This window comes from Solenopsis invicta, chromosome 15, assembly GCF_016802725.1.
Source record: "Solenopsis invicta isolate M01_SB chromosome 15, UNIL_Sinv_3.0, whole genome shotgun sequence".
Lineage (NCBI taxonomy): Eukaryota > Metazoa > Arthropoda > Insecta > Hymenoptera > Formicidae > Solenopsis > Solenopsis invicta.
In genome coordinates this window covers 5865055-5889909 of record NC_052678.1, presented here as the reverse complement: position 1 = coordinate 5889909, position 24855 = coordinate 5865055, and the positions used below count along the sequence as shown (strand labels likewise).

Below are 24855 nucleotides of genomic sequence, written 5' to 3'. Positions count from 1 at the left end.
CCCCGACTCGCCTCTCCCCGATTTCCACGAAACGCGCGATCGCGACGATAAATTATACTGTGTACTTTCGTATCAAACGCGCGAGTTCGAGGCTGCGGCCCTGACTTGGGACAATAAAGTGATTCACCAATTCCCGAACACAGTCAAATATTTAAAATAGATTGAATTTTGAGGATTGGAATAATTTCAATGAATCGTGTCCAAGTGAAACGAATAATTAAATCAATGAAATGCTCAAATACATTGAACCATCTTCGCATACGTATACGATTTTAATTAAATTATTTGAATTTCAATTTGAATAATAGTTATTTGAATATTTGGTGTGAAAAATCTTTATAATAATTCTGACTTTTTGTAATCTCTTTCTTACTTCGATAAAGAAAATATGAATTCTAAGAGAATATATTATTTTCCAGTGCATAATTACGCAGTTATTACAAGTACTAATTGTCTATAAACTCTGTTCTTAAGATATCATTAAGCATAATAATTCAAGTCCAATTAAAGATTTTTTAAATTAAATTTCTGCTCAATTTGTTTTATAAAATTTTCTGTAACTACATATTAGATGTGGAAAGAAAGAAATTATATATTTAAATAATTGATAAATAAATTTAGGGAACGCAATAATATAATAACAGATTTCTTACTTTATGTATCTAATACCATTATTTATATATTTAATAAAATGCACTGATAGATGGTTGCGAAAAATTCATAATACTAACGTGATGATCATAATAAATAAGAGACAAAAGTTTCATAGTTATTTTTTCAAAACTAGTATTTATCACAAATTTTCTCCGAAATTGATAATTTTACCGGGCAAAGAATCCGGGCAAACGACTAAAAAAAAAAATCAATTCCACAAAAAAAAAAGCTCCACGACATTCTGCATAGTTCGATGATCGCGACACGTGTAACCGAGACTACGCATACGCTCGACTGCGAGCAAAAGCCGAAAAGCCTTTTAGCCTTGAAAAGGTCCACGCTCGAGCAGTGTCAATGTTTTCGGACTCGGCTCGCCAATGAAAAAAATAAAAAAATAAAAAGGTAAACCCGACGCGCGAAGGCCACCGCGAGATATGGGCTAGCACGCCAGGAAAGGGTCAACCTCGCGCAAGGTACGTCGATAATCGGCCAAAGACCGAGGGGAGAGCTTTTCACGAGCTCGTGAAACCGCTCGTCGTGGATTCCAGCAAGCGCGGGTATTAAATCGAAGTCCTCCCTCCGTCGAGCGGTTTTTGCTGACGATGTGCGGCTTCAGCGACGATGGCGCATCGACGCAGCCGCCCGCCGACGCCATTCAAAGCCGGTCGGTTCTTCACGCCTATGCGCCGAAACAATTGCAAGCTCGGAAGCTCGCTCGGGCGTGAGATAAACCGGGACCTGTTGCAGAACGAACATCCGGACGAGAAAAGCGAAGGACGGAGAGATTTGATTTTTCGGTTGGTTCATCGAGTCGCAGCGCGTATACCATTGAATTCAAGTACGGTCCGAGAGTTCTGGATTTTCAGAACGTGCTCGATAAAGCGCACATTTATAATCAGGGATTGACACAAATGTACGATTTTGGAAAACGCCTAAATTATATGTACAACGAGATTAAAGGACCACTTTGAAACGGTAAAAATACACAAATTTTATGTAAACAAAATTTATGTTGGTGAAAAGTGGTGAAATCATTTTCAAAAAAGCATTTTAATATCATTTAGAGAAATTACGACAAAATTCTGGCAAACAGTGCTTAAATTTAAATGTTTTATATTAAAAATGAATAAAATTTATAAAATCGAAGTATTTCAAAATATTGTAAATTTATATTATAAAACCAATGTCAGAGAGAAAGAATTAGCCTGATTATTTGGATCTCTATTATATTTTCATAATTAGAGAAAAATCGCCAATACTGGCTCACTTTTTTTAAAGCGGCACCTCCGTGCATTTCTCAGAAACTGCACATTGCACTGTATTAATACTGATAAAAACATGATCTGCTTAGACAATTAAAGAAATAAAAACTTATAATTTGTACATATAACTTTTTGCTATGTAAAATTTATTAAAAACAAATTCTTAAAAAACAAAAATAAAATTTGCATTGTTTTTTCTTACAAATTGCATAGTTGAAACAACACAAACATGAATATATTATTGATAATACTAGATCATTTTATATGTTTGTAGCTACGAAATTTTCAATTACAATGTTGATAAATATTTCCTGATTTTTTTCATATTCTCTTTAATACCTAAAAATAGGAAAAAATATCATCGGATGCAACAAATCTAATAACGGGCCAAAAAACATGAGAAGGTTCAATTCTGGCTTTTCAATTTTATAAATTTTGTTTGAAAAATATATTTTATTACTTAGTTTATAAATTTATTTTACAGTTAACTCCTTCCCTGTGAGACTTCGTCTGAATTCTGTCTAGGTGCCAGTTTTGAGACCTAATTTCTCAGATGCTCTTTTTAAAATGTATTGTAAAAAAACATTAATTATTACAAAATACAAAATAGTATTATAAAAACGTCTACATCATCTGATAAAAGACACTTTCTACCTACTTTGCCCTTGTGTTTCCAAAGTCTTATTTTTAGCTTATGTTTAAAAAATATTATCTAAAAACAAAAAGAGCATTGGCGACTTTCCTCTACAGTTTTAATCGCGTTATACCTTGGATTAACCGCGTTGTCGTAGCTTCAATGGAGTATCTACTATCTCGCAAGACAACATTTCGAATTTAGTTTGCCAGGAAGACAGACGTAACGCTATTTGAAGCGACTCTGCGCGTGTAATATCGGTGAGCAGGCGGTGTCCCGCGCGTGAATGGAGTAGGAACAAACCGCTCACACCTCCGCAGCTGCAACACCGATCTTCCGCCGCGATAACGAACTGAACGGGGCACAACCGCTTCAGCGAGCTGCCGACATAATGTCGCACGCAGCTGCGTCGTGTACTAAACTCATTCGCGTCTGTGGCGAGAATCTAAATTTGCCGCGCGATATCGTCGTCTCCTCGCGCGAAGATAGAATTAAATCGAAACACGGCGACAGTAAAACGCGCGTCACGATGAAATTCTGACAGATATTTCCGCAAGAAGAAAAAATTATTTCGTCAAATGCGCTTTCGATCCGTTCTTGATAATCGTCGGAAAAGAAGCGACCCGAGCGAGCTCCTTTCCGAGGAAGAGACGTCGCCGCGTTGTGACAATTGTGTTATCGCGAGACGTAATTCCGCCGAACGCGGTGACACGTCTCGCGCGAACTGTGCAGAGCAAACGCGTCCGAAGGATGCGCGCGTAGCGTGCGTGAACAAGTGCTCGTGCGTGAACAAGTGCTCGAACCGTGGAAGGATAATACCGGGGATCTATCTAGGTTCATATGCGCGACGACGCGTTCTACTGACTGATGTGGACTCGCATACCGATCGGCGCGGCGGCGCGACACGTTTGCCAGAAAACGCGAAAACGACGGCGCTTCGCGTTGAATACCGTGAAAGTTTCCGTTTTCCAAAGGGATCGCTCGAGCTCGACTTCGAATCGCAATAATAACTCGCAAACTGTCGGATTATTTCAGCCTTCCCTCTTTAAGATCTACACTTGAGAATCGGTCGCTCGAATCAAGTGAAGCAGAAAATAAAAGAGTTTTATAATTTATCTTGAAAGATCGTTTAAAACGAATCAAATGAGTGATTTGATATTTTTGTAATACTTCAATTTTTTAAAACACCTCAATTTTTAAAAAAATTGAAGTATGGATCGACCCCAGAGAATAACGAATAATTTGAAAATAGCGAATTAAAATATTATATTATAATGACAATCATTGCTAATGTAAATAGCAATGACTATCAAGGTTATGATTTTCATTGATTTTAATTGTTAACATGTGGAATTTGGATTAGGCGTTCTCAAAATTGTGACGGTACACTATCTCTAAAGATAACGCAAAATGTCATCAATGTATTTTAATGTATGTTAGATGGAGTTTTATGTCTGATTTTAGTTTCTTTGTACACTGAAGAAGGACCAGTAAAATCTGAACGTATGTTAATATTTGGAAAAAATTTGGAGAGTGCTTGGTTAACTTCTTAATATTTCTCAGTAATGAAAAAATTGATTGTTCCATCCAAGCTACGCTTTTCCACTTTTTTAAATTGATAATTTCGTATTTTCAAATACTTTCCATTATAATTATAACTCACGCAGATGTTTACACTTCTTCTATATTTCTTCTTCTAGAGAATACGGAGTAATGCTTTCGACCCACCTGTAACAAAGAAAATACATACGCGATTAGATGCGATGCTTGAAAGTAGACGTATGTTATTTTGTAATATTAATTAATACCTCTACATTATATAGAGGCTCTGTTGCTGGCTCCTCTCGTTGATTTATATCCCTAGCATGGAAAGGTAGAAAAGTGAAAAAATATTTACAATTACTTTCAGTATTTTTAAATCAGTTTTCTTTTACCTAAATAGTAATTCTTTTACCTAAATAGTAACCGTTAAAAATTTCAACGCGACAGCAGGCTGCAGAGACTCAAAACGGAAGAAAACATATGAATAATTTGGCTGATGTTAATTAAGACTAAAATTAGCGCCGGAAAACATGTAAAAACGTTTCAAAAGTTAAAAATATATGTTTACATCTTTGTATATTTATAACGTGACTTTAATTCGCATGGGCGGTATCAAGTACCGATGCATAGGTCAGCGTAGAGGCTATCGACTATCGGCTCGGTAGGATAGTCAACGGCGGAACGCGACCTCCGGATTGTCCCGTGGCGATGTATGTATCGACGTGCGGCAGATATATCGGCTTCCGCGCGAGCCGTCACGGTCCTTCGAACGATGCCATTACACGCGCCACGTGTTCAGAATTGGATCTTTGGACGTCGTGGGCTCGCATCCCGTAATTTATCAGGGAGTCGCGTTAATAGGGTCACTTGCCAACAAAGCTCTCGGGCCAATCGTTTCCGCCGCGCGCCGCGCCGGTCCGATCGGGTCTGCAGAAGATTCCGCGATTGATCGTTAGAAAGAAGCAGGAACGCGTCCAGTTTCCTCTCACAGGTCGCGTGGGTATCAACTCTTACGATGCGATCGATCCCCTCGCCGCTAAATTACTGTTAATGCGATCGTTACTGCCATTCTCGCAATTGCCGCGAGATCTTCCCATTTTGCTTCGAGAGACCTAAAAACTTTTCATGTTTCTTTTAGAAAAATTACTGTCCATTTATTGCTCAAAAAATTTGCAGCGTAAAATAGCGTAGTGTAAGTGAGCTATGGGTCCATTTCTGAAAAAGGTACGTTTAATTTGTAAGGACGATCGTGCTAGAGTTATTGCGCCTGTGAGTAAATCGCGTTCTCTGGGATTGAGATACGTCAAACTCGTAGATAATCCGGCACGCGGGCCGGCCCTCATTGGCAGCAAGTCCTTATTGTGTTTGCGCATCGTGATGTTAGACTATTGTGGACTATTGCCCCAGGTGTTTGATGACCCGGGCGGCGATCTTTAGACGTCACTCGATCCATAACCCGTAATTCATCAAAGGTACTGTGCGTGCGCTTTGACGTAAAGCTGATGGATTGGCGTGTACTTTGTGGCGGAGTGCTTCGACTATGTCAAGGTGGATGTGCTTGCCGAAGGAGTAAAATCAACTTTAGTTTTAACGATCAGATTACATTAAAATTGAGATCAACAAGGTTGCGACGATCGAATCGATCAATATTTGCTGAATTAGCGGCAATTAATTCGTAATCGATAACTTATTTATGAATTGAAGAGTTTTCTACAAAAAAAAATTGAACAAGTTTAAGCAGTTAAATTTTCAAAAAACAAAAAACTTCATTATATAACTACTTTCATTTACTAAATTAAAAAAAATGTTCTTAATAAAAAAATATCCTTTTATATTTTTCTTTATGTACATATGATCATTTTTCTTTGGGCACGTATACGAACAAAGATTTATGTTTTAGGATTAATATATTAAGAAATGTATAAAAAAAAAATATCGAATAATGGATTCTTAATAGTAGAAAATTTTATATTTGCTATCTGTTTTTATATATATTTTCTGTTTTATTTTTGCCGAAACACAATTGTTCACAAAGTGACGCTATTGACAGAGTAATAATTTGGTGCTGTAGCTCAGATTATAAAAAATAAACTTGTTTAACTTTTATAAAAGATCCAATTACATTTGCAAACACAACTAAACGTTTATTGACAATTACACGACTAACAAATCCGCTATTAACAGGATTCGATTTTGCGAAACGATAAAATCGAGGATAAAATATTAAAATACAAAAATACAATTTTTATATTTTTTTATGACATATTTATTACACGTATCCTATTTATCTGATTTAGCCGTTTGAAACTTCGGGATATTTCGCTTTAATCTGCACTAATTTGAGCGTTAATACTTTCGTGGATCCAAAATTTGGTTTGGTGCAAAGCCCCGGTAATTAGCCTCGGAATATATCGTAAAGCAATTTCCAAATGTGGGATATGCTTGCGCCAGACTTGTTTACGACTAACGGGAAATGTGCGTGTAGCGTATACACGCGTATACAAATTACACTTTGAGCGTCGCACCATAACATACCCTGCTGCGGATATGCAACATTGCATTATTACATTTATACGATTTAAGAAGTCCCGTAATTACCGAACTCTATCACAATTTTTAAGCTAGCTTTAATTCGTTCGGTATATCTGATTGGATACATGTACCTGTAAATGTATTTTCTTTAGTTGCACAAACTTTCCTTTTTATCACTATCTCTCCTTCTCTCTTTTAATCTCTCATACTCTACTAATTAAACTCGCCATGACATGCATTCTTGGTTCAATTATAAAAATTTTATTAAAATTTTATTAATTAATTCAATTTGAATTTAATTACTACTATTTTATAATTGAAGCACATACATTTTATAAATAATAAAATTTTTCTGTCTGTTTTTCATTGTTAATAGTGTCTCATTCGTCATTACTAAGTCCATTAACTAAATTAAATGTTCATTTACATTACATTTTACACGGGATGCTTGAATACATGCCGAGAACAAAACGAAATTTACTTAGGAAGAGAGATAGAGATGAGAAAAAGCAAATATCGATCCGCGATTCTCAGGACATTCTGCCGTGTAACTTCGCTTCTGCATTAAAGCCGTCGACGTTACGGAGTGAGAAGTCGTATAATTCTCTCGCATAATCCATATATCCGCCGTCTATCTATTCTGGGATTGTTATTCCGGACTCCAAGACTCGAAGTACTAAAATCGGTAGAGATATTGCGCCTTGTAAATTGACTATGTCCTGTCGGATGGATTATGCGCGTACTCAAGGAGCTTAAGCGCCGAGTTAATAATTCGTATTATAAATCATACTGCCGGACGAGGCGGTGGTCCTATCGCGTCAGTTCCAATCGCTCCTTATTATTTGCTCCGGTACAAGTTTAATTACAGAATCCCAAACACGGACATGACGTTCAAGATCGTTCGATCTATAACTGTCGGTGATATAAATTATTGCGAGCATCAATTCGCGCTCGGATCATTATTCCGCACTTAACATTTCACTAATGTAAGATATTGATTTATGCGCATATAGTAAATGAAACTTAGCTCGTAATATATTCCTTTAATATATATATCATATATATTATCATGTATGTCATGTCATCGCGTATATTATCAACATAATTAATTAATGAGTTGATTATTGACACATTGCGCTCTGTAATATTTTGCGATGCACTATTGTGATAGCAAAACGTGGCTTCAAATTGAAATCCTATTTCTTATTAAAAATTTGTTCGAGTAACAATTTTTTATAAAAAAATTTATAACTATGTGGAGAAACGTAAAGAATTATTATTCTAATAAGAATTAAAATTAATATTAAAGACAAATATTAATCAATAATAATTAGAAGTAAATATTTAAGAAATGTAAATTATAATTAACATTAGAAATTTATTTGAGCAACAATATTTTATGAATAAGTTTTCGACTCTACAAGAGAGAGAGAGAGAGAGAGAGAGAGAGAGAGAGAGAGACTAAAGAAGAAATTGCTTCGATCGTTAAGTTGCCGTCTCTCCCTCTTCTCGCTCTTGCAACTATTTAGACAAGTTTGGTAAAGTGCAAATACCGTAAAGCCGAAAGGAATATCGTATTAGGTTGGAAAGTTTTCGTCTCGCGGTTGGCATAAAGTAAAGCGCGGACACATCGCTTAAGACCGATCTCTGCTGAATACAATTATCCGCGACACAGGGGGCTTGGAGAGAACGGCAAATGAAATTCTTCATCGGGGAATTAATGGCGAAACCTATCATCTTGCTAACGGATGTTCGATTCGAAGGAAAGTTGAGCCGAGGTAGTGTTTCACTTTCGAATAAACTGCGGGCAGAGGGGCCCCGTCTATCGCGGCTTAAGCATCGAGTACAATTATTCCATAAAACGCGTATCATAATTTTTGTGTCGCTATAGTGCCGCCGGTGAAAGCGATCGTAAATCATTCGAACAGCCATACAATATGCCGTAATCAGGGAGTTTTAGAAAATTTATAAATTTGTAAATCCGCGCGGGGACACTTCGCGCAATTCGCTCGAATTTCACGCGCGCACCACGCGTTTATTCTGTATTTTAAATTTATTTTAGTGAAATTCATCTCGAGAGAGAATCCGGAATAAAATTTTCACCTTTCCACTTCATTCCGCGTAAATAAAAATAAAAACGTTTTATTTTCATTTACACAATTTTAATTATCCTTAAACGAGTAGAATTTAATTTCATTTCTTTTTTTTTGCATGCTGTCAAAATTGGCGAGCGCACTGTGCGTCGGACATGGCAAAATTTTTCGATTCCGATTCGTTTTTAGCTGTTTAAACGGTTTTGCCATCGACAACTGTACATATCATCGATTGATATACCTCTTCTTATCAGAGAGCTCTCGACTCGCGTCGCTGTAAGCTTTCAGACTGGCATATTGAATGCCTCCAATTTTTTGCTTAATTGCGCAAACGGGAAAATATGCGTAACGCTTTTACGCGGAATATTTCCATACGTCGCGTCGTCGCGGCAATGCCGTCGCAATGACGTTACCGCAAAACGGCGCAAAGGCCGCGCCCGCGAATATTGCGCTCGCGGTACCGAGGACGTCCCAGGACGCTCCGGAGTAACAACGGTGACGAAGTTTGGTCCGATGCCGATTAAATATTCCTCGTTACAACACGCCAATCTGGCGTTACAACTCGATTCGCCCGTCGTCGCGCACGCTATCGCGTCGCCGCGGTCGAATCGTATTTCCGCGACAGTCCCGCGCGGTGTCCCGGGGTGTTTTCCAGCCGAAGAAATTGCCCGCGGAAAGCGGCAATCCAACGGCGTTCCCTCGGGACGGCGCACTCTCTCAGGAAGTTCGTCGGCGGAAAAATAACATCAGGCTCCGATCAATCGCGTGCGCGCACGCGAGACCGTTTCGCAAGCGCGGGGACGACCGATCCGGACGGAATCGATGCTGCGATTTAGAGCAAGCCTCGGAGTACATATCTGCCAGGACTCGCCACTTTTTCCGGGGCTTTCTCATAATCCGCTCGTTTATTTTATTCGCATACAGTACGATTGACATCGAGCGATCGCGCATCTGCAACGGATCGTACCGAAACTGACGGAACACGCAGCGTTACTCTTTGTGGATTTTGAAATCGATGGCCGATGGATGTACATACGTGTCAAAGATATATGCCGGAGCAGAAAAAAAAGAGTGAAGTACATCATTCATAAAATCATTTCAAATGGATTTCGCAAATTATACGGTTGCTTTTTTTCCCCTCACAGATCTCGCATGAATATTTCAATTCTCAACGATAATCGCGCGATAACATGATACACTTCAAACTTTTAGACACATCAAAATCGCATATCGTGTCCATTGCACACGAGCGTCGGAGTCCCGTAAATAAGTTGATATTCCGGAGACCCGGTTCGGCGAATCCGATTTGCATTTAATATTAGCCGCAAATCCGCGATATCCCGTTGATTAGCTTGAACTTTTACCATATATACCGACGTCCAGCTGGCGTTCAACTAAACCAATTACGTGGGACAAGTTGCACGATCACGTCCGTAGACTGATCTCACACACACACACACACACATCACGTGGAAAGTGATAAAGTTTGTTTGTCCATTTCAAAATGATGGCCCGGAAAGATTCGCCTCGCGCAAACTTCTGTTGTCGTCACGGTGTAATAGACAACGTAAAACCGGTACAAGATTCATATCGCCACGCAAATAGGAGCGGTTGCCAACGCACAGACGTAGGTAAGCGGAGATGCGCGCCGATACGCGCCGTGCCGCGACAACATACAGCGCTTTCCTTCCTCGCGATAACTCCCTTCGAGTTTCGCGAATTTCCCACGGCGAAGTTTCGCGAAAGCACGAGCGATTAGCCGAGCTGTTCCCTCCGATTGTGGCAACCGCGTGCGGAGACATGAATGTGTAATACGAGCGTGTCCCGTCATGCACCTGTAAACTAAGTTATAGGTATCCGGAAGCGGGGACTGAGAGTGGCAGAGCGCATTAAGCTCACCGTTGGATCACGTCGTTTCAGCTTGATAACCGCGCGACTATCCGCGTGAAATATGCCGCGGAAACTTGGTCGCGACGAATATCTGCGTGGCAGAACGAAGAAACGCGCCCCAACCATCGAATATTAATACTTCACAAGACCGTCACCTCGCGTTCCTGATACATGTCTTTGCTTGATACACTTGACAATTTACCTGCATTCAATCATACAATTACGTTTTGTTCAATTGACGAAGCACCGCTTTCCCAAGACAAAGTTGTCAACTTGTAATCATTGAAGGCCTGTTGTAACGAATATTTATTCAACTATCATACATTGAAGATGACCCAAAACCAGGGTCGAAACATTTATCATTGAATTGTTTTCGATCCGAACGCTTTTAAAAATAATATTCTGACACCATGAGAATTCGCAAAAACATGTTCGGATAAAAATAAAACCCGAACACACACGGTTAGAAGGTTAATTCTTTAGTCCTCGGAATCTTATCTAAGTCACTGCTATAATATTTCATCTTCCCACACGGGGAATTTAGATACGATTTTAGATCTCTAAAATATTCCCGGAGTAGAGGCGATAAACGTTTCTTAAACGTCTCTCGGAGACGTTTTAATATGAAAAGAAAAAAAAACGAGAACGCGGTTATAGCTACGCTCGGAATAGCGGGCACTGATACCCGACGATTATGCGAGCGACTCTCTAAGAGGTCAATTTGAGTTGGGTCGTTTCGGATCTCCCTCCGGGGAGAGCGTTAATATTAAGTTCGCGAAAGAATTAGCGTGTCCCCGAAGATTTTTACGTCGGGGTCGTATTTCGCGCAGCTCGTATTTCAGTTGTAACGGCGAATAGGAAAAAATTCACCAGCACGCGCGCGCGCGCGACATTTGCATGCAAATCGTGCATATTGTAGTTTGTCACATGCGGGATATGGCAGGCGCTCGCCGGCGGTCGAGGGTGGGTCGAAGGGACATTAAGTTTATACTCCGCGCGGAATTACGTAGTTTAACACGTTGATAACCCCGCGGAGTCTCTGACTCCGTCGCTTTAACCGTAAAATGTGGATCGTTCCAACCGTCTCGTGCATTCGCCGATCGGCGACGACGGCACTCCAGGCATGCACACGTGCACGCATTTAATTCGATCTAATGGGATTTCGCTCGACACGGCCGATTATGCGGTCACCCCCCGAAGCTGTCTGTCGTGCGATAAAAAATTAAATGTCAATGAACTCGAGGTCTCGTTCTTCGGTCAAGTTCGTTCATTAAAAAAAATAATAAAAAAATAACGTTTTTGCTTACGTTATTTATGCTTTCGTTTTTCGTATTCGTTATTAATTATTAAATTATCGCCTATCAATTAATATCAATTACTATAATGCTCTACTGATCGACCAATGATCTTTGCTTTTAAAATATGCTGTAAATAAAAAATCTGATGGAAAAAGAATTAAGGAGAAATTGAAATAATCAATCAGAATTAATTATTGTCATGAGCTATTTTTGCGGCACGTTTCGATTTCGTGTTCGGCAATCATTAATAAATTAATGTGCTGATATAATTAATTAGATATCTCGGTGGAATATTTCGGTTTCTCCGGGGCGCTCAATTCTCCCATCAGGTAACTAGAAATCTTTTAGCCGCGCGGACTAACGAACCGTTCTTTCTCGCGATATCGAATTTATTATCACCTTTCATCATCCCCTTTCGCTCGCGCGCGGTTTCGCGTAAGTAGTTCGCATATCGATGATTACCGGCCGCGCGATATATAGGCCGCTAGATCGTTTCGCCGAGTAACGAAATCCCGGCAGATTGCACGTGGAAGCGAATGTTATATTCCGCGGCATAAATTGGGAGCGGTGTGAGAAGTCCGTGCCCGTATATCGGCCGCGCATGCAGCAACGGTCACGATGCGTACTTTGCGCTTCGAATCCCGAGGGAAATTTTCATGGCGGTCAGTGTAAACTATATACTCTACGACTACCCTGGTCATCGGGGAACCTCTCCCGTTGATATCGGTTTTGATATTTGTACGTCGCGTTCCTGAGCAATTTTCATCGCCGGCATTGAACGTCAAAGTAGCTTTGTCGTGGTGCCCGATTGTTTATATTCCTCCGGCTGACATATAGTCTAGGTGCACTCGAAGATAATTGGTCATTCAATATAGTTCAAAAAAATTCGCTTTTTTCCAATCGCTGGAAAAAGAACTAGAAAAATTGCGGATTTTTCTGAAAAATTGCTATTCTTGCTGTATAAATGATGCGCTACCTAATTTTTAATGTCTGTCATTCATATTAATGTAATCTAAGAAGTTGTGTAATATTATTTTTGTTCAAATTTTTATTTCCCCTTCTATTTCTGGTCTGTTTCACGGATCGGAGTGTGGCGAGCAATGAATTCGAAAACAAGTGTGCTAAGCTAGAGTTAAAAAATTAAATACCATAAAACAATGTGATTTTAGTACTGATAAGGTCACCATGGTACTACAACACTTTTCAATTTTTAATTTTATAGCATACTCATGTTTCGATCACGAAAAATGGTGAAGTTAATAAATTACATTTTTCCGCGACAGCAGTAAATATTAGCCAGCTATAAAACTTTTAAATTTTGAAAAATGTGTCAAAATTACCCTTTTGCGGGATATTGATAACATTATGTACTTATCTAAAATGTAGTCATTGTAATTGTTTGAAAATAATGTTATTACTTAACATTTCTAAAAGAACAAAAGTCCAAAAGATGTCATAAAAATATTCCTTAGTCTTTTGGGCGCTTTCACATCTTTCAGACTTCATGCCATCTGGGGTATGACATAATATAATCTTTATTTAATTTCGGTTAAATGTACGTAGTCATTTTCTTTATAAAAAGAAGCCAATAAATTTTTCCAATAAATTTTTTTATTCTTGGGGAAAAAAGCAAAAAAAATCTGCGAAAAAATTGAAAAAAAAAAAAGTTTTCCGACCCTTTGAAACTATATTATTCAATAAATTTCCTGGGAATAAACAGGTCCCCTGTTTATTTCCAGGATATAAGATATTTTAATAGATATATATAAATAAAATAGATTAATAGATATATATAAATAAAAATTGAAATAAAAGAAAAAAAAGAGAGAAAAAGAAAGATTGAAACATTAAGGAAAAAATAAAGTAGCTAAAGGAAGATATTGCATAGTATTTCTCGGTATTCTAGAGTTAACTGTTACTAATTCTATAAAAATCAAAAACTAATGTAGACATTCTATCGCGTTAAATGGCTCCATTATTTTTCGCAAATGTCACACCTGTCAATTTTTCATTCACGCGAACACGAGTTATCTTTGATCGGCAATTCGAGTTCCTACGGTCTGGACAACAGTCTGATAATCCGATAGACCAACACTTCCGGGCCACTCTCTTCGTCTCCCTTCGCATCCCGATGGGTGCTAGTAACGGAAGATCGTTGACCCATCTATTCAGTCATAATAAATTAGGGCGGAAAACAGGTCGCCGGTTTCCTATGGCCCGATCGAAGTCGGTCGATACTTCGGGCGCGCATTTAAAGTCCGTAAATCATGAGGAGAATCCCAACGTACCTTAAATCAATTTCCACCTGAAAAATAACTAGCTCGCACTGGAGCGCGCGAATAAAACTTTGCCATTTTTGAGAGAAGTTTAGTAGCTTCGAAGTAACTTCTTTCACACAGTCGTGATACCATCGGAAAGAAAAATCCGTTGGGAGAGCAAAGTGCGACGGTAGAAGAGGTAAAGATACGAGAGCGAAATAGAGATTGCTATTGTTAATAACTTTGTCAAAATTATTTACATAATAGTGTAAACGGGCAAGATGAATTTTCACTTTTCTATTAACTTTGAGTGGTCTTCAGGATTAAATTCTCGGATTAATTACCGAGATGTGCACATTTAATCTCGAAAATTAAAAATCCTTCAAAAAGAACGGATTTTCTATTCATTTGTAGAAATGCTCTATACTGCCCCCACGGTTCAGAGAATATCTTTGAAACAGCATGCAGCTACAAAGAGGACAGATAGATAGATTTTATTATAATGTAGTTTCCGTTGCAGTCGCAGTCATATGCGCGTTCGCTGAAGTACTTGCGCCACAGGACTCGGGGTTTCGCTTTGCCGCGGCGTAAACTAGAAAGAAAATGTGAAAAGTAAGCGGAAATGGCGTCATACACAACGTTTAGTGGTGGAAGAAATTTGGAGGGTCGAGATTGCCTCGCGAGCGTTTCTGCCGAATGGAGTCTTTGTGTACCCCGTTATTTTAAGCTTTAGGATAATCTCGCGGAGAGATATTTTGCCGTGCAAACGACGAAAGATCGATCTACATGTAGTTTCCGCGATTGTCCATAGCACGGAGAGGAAATATTTCGAACTTATTTTATTACTTTTTGCAATAAACGAGCAGAGCGAGATAAAATTGAATAATTTAGTTTTATTCTTTAATAACAATAAAACGTTATTTTATTCTGCGATATCGATGCAGATATTAACGCATTAGCCAAAGACTTGAAACATCGATGTTACCTACACACTTTTTTAACGGACGCACGGCTAATTGGAATTTCTTTAAAACTGGATACCTCTTGAAGCTAACTGAAAACTAGGATTTTATCAACAGGCTTTTAAAGCTTTAATCTCTTGAAAAACTCGCCGGGTTCTATCACTGGTGTTAAATAACTTCCTAATTAAACATTGATCGACTCCGAAAGCTCTGGAAAAAAAGCGCACCACCGCTATTGATCGCCGCGCATTCTGTCCCTTTCTGCGCTCATCTCGTATATTTCGCGGGAAATTTCTTTATCAGCTTCGTAGCAACGATGTTTACAACTTCCGCGTGATTGCGACGACAAACGAGCTCCATTCACCTATCGGAACAGCTCGCGCGCTCGCCGGGCGGGAAAATTCTCCGGAAGATCTACTCGATCGCGCCGGCAATCTTTTTCCTATCGTAATCGTTCCCAGCAACGAAATTCGCGCGCGAACGATACGGCGGGCGCGGTGCGCGCAGGGGAAGCCCGGATAGTGATCGTCTGCGGCTTAAAGGATCGTTAGCATCGTCGTTCGCGATGTACCGGAGCCCCCGACTCTGTCGCTGCTGCTGCCATAACTTCGCCATTATCCGACTTGGCAACTCTCGACTCAGTTTTCCCTTCGACTCCCGCTCTCTATCTCCTCCCTGTGTCTTTCACGCTTCCTCTCCTCACGTTAAACGAAGTGGGTTATAAAGGGGACGTTCTGATCTCCCGAACTGATAACATGCGACGTTCGATCGTTATTATGGAAGTTACGGAGAGCCCCGTTTAAATTGACGTAGTTGTTTATTTCTGCGAGGAAATATTAAATCGTCATATCAAACATCAATTACTTTTCCATTTTCCTAAAGCCGAGGTTGGTGCGTACATCTCAAATACCGACGTAAAATGCAATCAGGAGTAATTGAGATCTAAAAGAGATAGTTGTCTTTACATCAGTTCTACGTACTAATACGCGCGATCGGTATTTGCATGCGAAAGTAGAACGTTCGCTGTTCTAGGAATAATAATGAATGTCTCAATATTCGTCGTCCCGGCGGTAAGTGCGCCGACTCGACGCCACGCGAGAGATAAAGGATAGGTCCCTAATCCAATTTTCTTTTCTCACTCTCTGGTCTTTGTTCCGGCCTTCAACCTCTTGGGCACAACGCATCCTTCAATCCTCGATCCCTCATCCTTCAAACACCGCCCTGCGTTTCCCCAGTCTTTGGACTCCACCTCCTATTTGCTCACCACTCGTTCTCTGTTTGCACGACCTTAATATTTCCGTAATACTTCCTTCGACGCCGCCTCGTTTAATACGTCTAGCTTTATGCCACATTCAACGATAAACTGGGGAAATGATACGTCAACAAATGTTAGCGGTGCTCTTTATTGATGCACTTCGAGGAACACTCCTCTAGTACACGCAATCATCCTGTTACAAGTGCGGGCTGAAACTTTCGTATTTCATTTTGTGTTACACAAATACACGCGAAAAAAAAAATGGCAACTATTTTAATAAGATAATTTAATTTCGCGAGTTTAATTTCGTAAAATTAAAATGGTTTCAGGCGAATTAAATTTTGCGCAAAATCCAACAGTCGGTTCAAAGTGACTAATTTTTAATTACTCCAGAATGCAAATTTAATGTGTAGAATTTAATTACAAAGATATTTAATATTTAAAAACAGAAAACTGCGTTCAAAGTTAATATTAGATTAACTTTTAACACGCTAAGCTGAAAAGTAGACTTTTCACGAGTGTAAGTATTTTTACAACACGTGCACTTTTACAGCGCCATAAAGTTATAATGCTTAATAAAAAAAAGTATTAATAAGAGTTCTTATAAAGCATACTTCATTATGACATTGTTTATTCTCTTTTCCGCATAGCGCGAAGATAGTGCATATATTTCTTATCTACATCCAATATTTTTAGCCCTTTGCGGATCGTAGGTCTTTCTGAACACGATATTTTTACTACTTATTGCGTTAAAACTTTAAAAGCCTTCCTCTATTAGATTTTAGAGAGGAGAGAAAAATTTTATATTATCTGTCATCAAAAGAATTGAATAAAGTTTTAACGCAAAATATCTTTAATTTTAATTTCGCGTTATAACCGAATGTCATTTGATACGTTGACATGTAAGCTCCTCGCAATGGGTTAATGCCATTATGTGTATTTCGTAGATAATTATGCAACCAACATGACCAATCGTTAACGTGTTAAGCGAGATATATTCAGACGGTAAACGATGATATTAATATAATATCTGTCACTCACATTATTTTGGTTCCAATACGTCAGAGAAAATATCAATACGTTCTATAATATACTCGTACATATTATATAAATAAGACTAAAAAAATAAAGAATAAAGAAACGGAAAAAAAGATATTGTTTTCTTCTTTTTTTCTTTACGTTTCACATGTCGTAAAGTCATTACTATCTCTTTCCTTCTTTTCCGTGAAGCCAGACGTAACTTTCGGCATCGTTACCACCGCGGAAATTTTCGCGCTTAACGCGTCGGTTCCTTTCGCGACGAACAACCGCAAGTCTCCCGATAAGGCGAACTTTCGTTGTGACGTTCCTGTACGATAGTACCGGCCGTGACAACATTTCTCGCGAGTGCAATTCTTATCGTCGACCTCTACTTTTCGCGTCCTCCTTTTCCTCGCGTATTTTTCGGCGAACCGTCCATTGCTAAACAAGCAATGGAAATTATAGTCACGAAGTCTGATTATTTATGGACGTGAATCTAAAACTGATATTCATAGCGATATACTTCGATTCTATTCGTACAACTTACAACAATATAAATAATTAGTTTCATGCGTGGATATCATTTGCAAAGCTATTTTTTTTAATTCAAATATATGTGCAAGTGCAGTCGTGATATACCCTCATAATTACTTCTATTAATACCAAAGAACTTTAATTAAAAATAATTTACTCTGTATGCATGACAGCGCAATTCTTCCGTTTATTAAAGAGGAGCGTACGTTTTGCACACAATGTGCAAAATCGTTTCCTCTCTAAAATTTTCTTGACCTCTTTAACCAAGTTTAAGAATCATGTTGATTATGAGAATCACAATAAACTGTACTAAATCTACAGGATGATCTGCGACTACGAAATATTACTCTTGGATTTCTTACATAAATCCAAGAGGAGAATAAAGGTGGAATAATTTATTAACACCATTTAATTTTTACCATTAAACGTTGATAATCGAACTTGCTTGTTAAAGTTCTCTATAAATCGTCGAAAATGTTTTTTTATTAATGCGCGATAGAACGTTCATCTTTAATAGTTTGTAGCTCGGAAGCCGTTGCAAATATTAATTTGCAATTAATAAACTACCGAGCGCGAACAACCCTCTTCCTGTTACACACGATCGCTCTCGGGCTTCGAACAGTGTCACGGTGATAATAAATGATGTTCGAGGCCCCACTCCCTGCGCCCCTTTAAGGGATGTTTTTCGGCAATTTTGCCATCGATCCAGCATCTTCCGTCGCTTGGCGTCAATTATCTGTGACATTATACGTCGCTATCTGGCATCTAGTAGGACTCTTCTCCCTCGGGAACGCGGCGCAGTAAGCCGCGTCGAAAAACACATCGTTGGACGTTTTATGATATTTGCCGAACGAACGTACGCGAAACGAAAGAACGGGGGAAAGATATTGTCCGGCGACAAGTTCGCCAACCAGATTCCACGTGTAATCTGATTTTTACCGTCGTCGGTATCGCTCAAACTTAGACACATTATTGTCGTATTCGCTTCGCTGCGGCGGCGCGTTTATCCCGAACCACCGTTTCTACCCAAAAACCCGTTTCTCACGAGTTCCCCGCGTCCGCTCGTTCTTTCAATGCGCCGCGCACGAATTTATATCCGAAGGCGTTCGTTCTCTCTTACTTTCTTTCTCCCTTTTTGCGGTTGAACTTCAACGAAAATGCGAAAAATACGAAACGGTCCAGACGTTCGATTCGCGAAGCGATATAAAGACGACCGTTCCCTTATCGTGCACCTTCTTCGTACGATCATCGCCGATAGCGGACTCGCTTCTACATCGATCGACAAATTGTTCGTGAGTTCAGCGTATAGTTTGGCTTCGGTTAGACACATAATGCTAGTGACGTAAAATGTCGAAAAAGAAATATCGCAGAGAGCAAGATTAAATGACCGTAAATATATCGATTTAGCCGATTATTTCGCATCATAAGGAATCGCACGAGCTTCCAAAATGAGGTTTCTTTTCTTTTATGAGAACTCATCGCAGTACCACAAATACTTCATTCCGTACATCTTTATTGCATTGTATTTAAAAAGAATCTACAAGAGAGCGTATAATAAATAAAATTATGAAATAGATAAATTTTCTATCAAATAAAGGAAAAGCTCAATTTCAATGTATGAAAGTTATAACGTTGGATTATTACGTTTTCGTTACAGATAATCCATTCTGTGAATTATTGAAGGGCTTATCATGAGCGCTATTTTAGCGAACGCTATATCGATTCTTGCTGTCGTCAGCCATGCGATATTATTGTACGGATTGAATAATCCATAGCCCGCCTATCAACAGGAGAACCTTGCCGTGATAGCCTATCAACCCTAAGGAGGATACGTCAGATGCTTCCTGGCTTTATTCGAGCCACCCTTTACTCCTGAATGGGTAAGGACGTCAACCCGGAGAGCTTCTTCTGCCATAAACTTCGGGCTCACGTAGCCGAGCCCATGCCACCATCTGTATAAGCCGCTCGCTCGTCTATCGTCGCTCCGCGATCCATCCACGATTCCTTCTACCCGAGTGTGATATACTATACGTCCGAAAATCTCTGGGGAACGGGCACTCCTCTCATAATGCACGCGAGATAATAAATGACTGTGCAGTTTTAAAACTGAGACTCGTTAAAATAATGCTACACGAAAGATATTGTTCTACCAAATAATTCTTTCGTTTTAGAGACACATTATACTTCCGCTAAGTATATGAATAAATGAGCTTTTGTACGAGTAAAGTAATAACGATATGGTCAAAATAATAATGTCATGATACGTTGTACACATTGTACACAAATGTCCGCAACGAAATAATATGTTGCGAACGGTAGTGTACATTTGCGTTATATAGCATAATATTTTCTTTAGTGTATTCCATTAGCGCATAACGCTTCTTTTGTTTCGCAAATGCAAAATGCCAGAAATAATATCGGAAAACGTAAAAACGCAACACGTAACAGGCAAAATGAATATGACTTTAATGTATAACTCTACAAATATTTATTTATTATCTTCTATATTAATAACATTTAATTGACACAAAGCAATCGTATTGCTGCCGAAATAACTTTAATTAATCATAATAATAATTTTTATTCTCGTCAGCGTGCAGAACGCTGAGGTCCGATTTCTACAAAATTTCCACTGCACTCAATTCACCTAGTCGTTTAAATCTATTTTCTATATATACTCTTATACATTTTTTATTACCTTTGATCCTTTAGTACTTGTGATTATTTAATACACCGCAACTTATGGCTCGGCTCCATTTAGAAAGCCACATTTTAACTGTAAAATATTAACGTATCTCAACTCAATTATTATTTATTATCGTACAGAAGACCTGAAATAACTTCATTGATGAAATGAAGATAACCGAATATATATGAGAATGCAAATACGTTCATTGATTACGGGAAATCAAAGTACGGTTTGGCATGTACGTAATTAGCACTGGTCAATTCACGATCGGCTATCGAACAAATGGCACTAACGCGTGATTGAGGTTTCGCGGAGGACGTGGTGCCCCACGAACACGTGCGCCGAATAAATGTTGCCGGAAATTGTTGGAAAATGAATCCCCACGCGCGCCGCACGGGGAGATAACGTAATTTCAGATATCCGGCCGCGAAAATACATTAATACTTATTAATTTCCAATTCGCGCGCCTTTAAGTCCCTTGTAAAAAAATATCGCGGTGCGCAAAGTATCACGGCTCGCGAATTCTCTCGCGGTGAATTTTTCGGGCGCGCCGCGCTATGTATCAGCTCTAACATCGATACGTTTCGCGCGAGGAGACTCAAATGGTTTCCGGCGGCGAGGTTAAATCTTTGATCGCCCGCCCCGTATCGCGTCGCTTTTATTTTCTCAAACGTGAATTTGTGTGGCCACGTTTGAGAGCCCCCAACCCCCAGCCGTTGTGTTTTCCGGAAACAAATCTCCGTCCCATGGGGAAACGTGATCCGTTTACGGCGAGAGGTGATGCTACGAGCAAGGCAGAAACGCGCAAACCGCGCGAATAAATTATGGCGAAAGGAGGACGATAGGGACAAAAAAACCGATAGTGATACAAACAAAAAAGAGCGCCTATCTTTTCGCGTTCGTTCTAGCGATAATCGAATCAAAACAATCGCGACGGACAATCGCGGGGGAGGGATTTACTCTCGTTGCGCGTTGGCGCCCGGAACTTCCGGAATTTTTTACCGAAATATCACCTGCGAGAATCCAAAAGTGCCCCCTGTTTCCTGTGGCGACGCTGACGATTCACGCGTTTCTCGGAAAGCAAACAATCGGTCTCTTTTTTTTTACAGTCGCGCAATATTGCATTCTGCCAGTGCGTAGAGTGTTGAAGAGCTCAGCCCGCGTAAAAATGCGCGTCCGACACGCAACGTGAAATTCAATATGAGGACCGTATTCATTGTATGAGGGCACTCTGAATGTTCAACGATGTCTATTACGGCTGACTGCGATTCGCAAATTGGATTTCTTTATCTAGTCCCGTGACCGGAGACTATTATTAGAGAGAGAAAATTAAATGGGATTGTATTTTATGCGTGTGTCGGACAAACTGCCCCAATTTCTCATTAGATCCAACGGCGAAAGGGTAATTTACAATAAAGTTTATTGTTCAGTCATCCATTAGCCATTGAAATTTAGTAAATAGACGTGGCTTACAAACACGAAAAGAATGGTTTTGCTAAAGCATCTAAAATATTAACTGGATACAGATCTGAAAATAATTTTGTTACATCGTCAAAATAATTAACTAGGACGCTTAAGCTGTTCTCTAAATTGGAGTCAGTGTATTAGTTACTAAAAAACAATGAATAATTACTGACATAGTCACTGATGATTTAAATAAGATTTTACTGATTTGGATTTAGAGAATAATTAATAAAATGTCAAAACTTTTTACAGTATTGCTGGTCATGCTTAAACGTTCATCATAATTATTTTAGTATAGTATTTAGCTAAATTGTTAGATATTTTAGCAAAATCATTCTTTCTGCGTGGTAAAATACGAGTCAACAAACTGCGAAAATTACTATGAAAATTAATATCACCGTTGGCTTCGTTATATTATTATCCAATTAATTATCCGGTACAAGTGCTTAATAAAATTAATATATTATCAGTATTAATTATACATATTAGCTAAATATTGCTGTTGTTGTTATCGACTATCGAGTTTCTGTTGAACGTGTAAAAGTCTTTAATTTCCGATATCTAGCAAAAGTGGCTTAACTAGCTGAATAGAAGATCGATATCCGGTAGCCACGACGAATGCGGCACGTTGCAGGCAGACTCATCAGCTGTCGTTGCGTAAGTGCCAGTGAACCGCGATTATCGATATAGGATGCGCATTTTGGCATGCTGCGCGGTCGGACAAGTGATTTATACGGGCGATCGCACATCCATGGAAAATTCATTTGCCGGGAACAAACAATATTATTATACCTAAATAGAGCGATTTGCATTATCCTCCCTTCGGCCGAATTTTACGTATAACATTGTAAAATGGCATCGCGCGGCTCGCATGCGTATCCGACCGCGAATTGAGGTGGGTGTTTGTTAACGAATGGAGATAAACGCGAAAACCGAGGAAATTAAACATTATTGATACGATTATCGTGATAATGGCCGTAACAAATTTGCTTCCTTAATACCGTAACGTGTCACGAGGCGTGAAAGATTAAATTGCGGATTTATTATTGCAAATTGTCGACTCTAATTATTATACCTTAATTATTAACAAACGCAATATCGAACAGTTCGATTATGACAAACGGACGTGTCAACTTCTTGTGATTATTAATATGTACAATACATATCACGTATTCAATTTATTTCATAATCTTTTCTGAATTCTAATATAAAGCCTCAGACATAACGAAAAGCACAAACAATAGAAATAGGAAATAAAGAGCAGTTTAATACGTTAAATAAGAAAAACATATAAAGCGTTCTTTGAGTCTTCGTGAAAAATTACGCCTGAAAAGATCGAGAATTTCGTATCAATTAAGAGAAAAAAAATGAAGTAACCTCCCTTAAATTATAACTTAGAATGTAAATTTAAATATATAAACTTATATACAGACACTTATCACCTTCGCTACCTTTCAACAGATCGTCAATACCACACAACGCGAAAATATTTTCAAAGCTATCGCTGAACGCGTAAGAGCCTCCGGGGGATTGAAGCCATGACACATGTTCCCAAAGGGTTATCGGAGCGGTGTGGGATTTATTGCGCGGAAACGAGAGGATCTCGCGTACATTTTCGGCGTTTTCACCGAACGGTGACCGCAGAGCCCGACGACGCGGATGAGGTCTCTTGAAAAACCATCGGCGATTATCCGGGGCTATCGTCGGGCTCGTCGTCGCGCGAGTGGGCTTCGAAAATTGGGAGAGCCGCCGTTGAACGAGAGGCGGCTGCGATACGTGCCGGCACAGATCCATCGGCGGCGGCCAGGATGACGCGTTCACGCAATCGGCGAGCCATCGATACGAGGTGTCAAGAAAAAAACGGCTCGCTCTGAATTACAACCGGCCACGAATGACAGGATGCGGCGCGCTCGTACGCCGCAATCATTTCGCGCGAGTTACGGGAAACGCAATCGTGATGGGTTTAATTAACGATCCGGGAACACCGCGTGTATTACAGAACGCGTAATCGGAGAGGGAACATCCACGAATTACAATATTGCTCTCTGAACACTCAACGCGTATCCGCCGTAAGGTTTCCTGTCCATTAAATTGTAATTGCTAGATTACGCTGCGATGTCCAAAGCGAGAAATTATAGAAAATTTTCTTTTGTGACTTATATCAAAATAAATGAGTCTTTCTTTCAGTACGTCACAAATTTTGACGAATAAATTTGTAAAACTGGAGTATATACGAAAAGAAAATACCATGTCTGGTATTTTCCAAGAAAATACAACGTGCTGAAGGATGTTTTCAATTATCTTGAGTTGAGTAGTTTAATAACAATATTTTGCAAAAAAATTTACACCGAAAGGTTTAAGTAAATCGCTGAAAGCGAAAGGAAGCGAGATCACGAGTTTTATCAAGATGGCGATTTAAAGTTGCAGAATTCATGCAAATCTAATCGTCGTAGCAGGAAGTATTAGACTATCGTAGCAGACGCTATTATATCGGGTAATAATCACGTATTAACGTAGCATGGTATTAACATTTACTTGTTACAACGCATGATGAACCTTGAAAAATTATGAGGGTTGATGCAGGGTTGAAATTGGGGAAACTGCGGGCTATACGTTCCACGCTCTATCCGTATCGATGTAAATCCGTCAATTCCCGTTACGTAAATTGCGTGAAAACCACGGATACCGATATGGGCTGTACATTTTGGCGGAACACGCGGATGCGTATTCTATAATACGATATCGTGTCGCTTACTCAAAATGTTCTC

At 39.3% G+C, this 24855-nt stretch overlaps 1 protein-coding gene across 4 annotated transcripts in view; it reads right to left on the bottom strand.

Annotated features, from left to right (window-relative positions):
• LOC105200974 (fasciclin-3) overlaps positions 1-24855 on the bottom strand; it is a 309340-nt gene that overhangs the window by 43780 nt on the left and 240705 nt on the right. The window lies entirely within an intron of this gene.